The sequence below is a fragment of the Bos indicus genome, chromosome 4, assembly GCF_029378745.1.
Source record: "Bos indicus isolate NIAB-ARS_2022 breed Sahiwal x Tharparkar chromosome 4, NIAB-ARS_B.indTharparkar_mat_pri_1.0, whole genome shotgun sequence".
Taxonomy (NCBI): Eukaryota; Metazoa; Chordata; class Mammalia; order Artiodactyla; family Bovidae; genus Bos; species Bos indicus.
In genome coordinates this window covers 82255215-82256558 of record NC_091763.1, presented here as the reverse complement: position 1 = coordinate 82256558, position 1344 = coordinate 82255215, and the positions used below count along the sequence as shown (strand labels likewise).

Below are 1344 nucleotides of genomic sequence, written 5' to 3'. Positions count from 1 at the left end.
TCATAAAATGAACATGTAATATAACATTGCGTCCTAAAGCAAAGCCTTTACCTGCATCTTTAGATAATCCTTGTTGGAGTCCCATGTTACATTTCTAGCTGGTTTGACAGCTATTGGAGAAAAATTGTTAACTCTGCATCCACCATACACATGTAGCAGCACAAGAACCCAAGGCCTGACATCTCTAATTGATGTATCATTAACTTTTCCTGCGATTTCCCTGGCGGTGCAGTTGTTAAGACTCTGCTTTGACTGCCTAGGGCATAGGTTCAATCCCTGGATGGGGAACTAAGATCTTGCAAGCCACAGAGTGCAGCCAAAAAACAACAAAATAAAACCCAACTTCTCCTTTCAGGTATACATGTCTAGAAAGTTCTGAAGGAAACTCCCCTGTCCCAAATGCCCACCAACCACTTCCCAAGGCCATTTAGAATGCTCCTCACTCTCATTCCTGTAGTGAAAGTGAAAGCCGCTCAGTCATGTCTGATTCTTTGCGACCCCATGACCTGTACAGTCCATGGAATTCTCCAGGCCAGAATACTGGAGTGGGTAGCCTTTCCCTTCTCCAGGGGATCTTCCCAACCCTGGGATCAAACTCAGATCTCCCGCACTACAGGTGGATTCTTTACCAGTTGAGCCACCAGGAAAGCTCAGGGTCCTCTTGATCCTACTTCTAACTGGGATGTTCTAGACTTGCTGTTCCCAAAGGCCAGATAATACCCCCTTTCCTTTATTTCATTCTAGAGTCACTACCCTCTTGTTTTTACTGTTTCAGTGCCTGACATTGGTGCAAGTGAGTTGAAAAGTTTTTTTTTTTTAATATATTATAGGAAAGGTGAGTGGCAGCTTCAGGTATTATGCTGACCTGTGCTGTCAATGTCTTTCCAAGTTCTTGCATGCAGTGGGAGATCCCATGGCCACAACAAGCCACAGCCCTTGGAATGGAAAGGTCTCTATGATAGGACTGGCCATGGAGAAGAAAACCATGTCTTCCTATATGTAGTACATGCACTAGGTCACTTCGATCGTGTCCAACTCTTTGTGACCTCATGGATTGTAGCCCACCAGACTCCTCTGACCATGGGATTCTCCAGGCAAGAATACTGAAGTGGGTTGCCACGCCCTCCTCCAGGGAATCTTCCTGACCCAAAGATCAAACCCACGTCTCTTATGTCTCCTGCATTGGCAGGTGTGTTCTTTATGACTAAGCTACCAGGGAAGCCCTTAAGTTGGTATAAATGATGGGCTTCTCTATCAAGGCTGATCCTGATTTTTTTTATCCCTGGACTCTTCATTGCAGTTGAGAAGGCCCAATGGTACAGAAAGCCTGGTTTTTTTTTTTTT

At 44.9% G+C, this 1344-nt stretch overlaps 1 non-coding gene across 1 annotated transcript; it reads right to left on the bottom strand.

Moving 5' to 3' along the window:
• Positions 1-822: 822 nt before the first annotated feature.
• LOC139182845 (small nucleolar RNA SNORA44) lies at positions 823-950 on the bottom strand. The gene has a single exon (XR_011566414.1). It is a non-coding gene; the product is annotated as a small nucleolar RNA SNORA44 (small nucleolar RNA).
• Positions 951-1344: the final 394 nt, after the last annotated feature.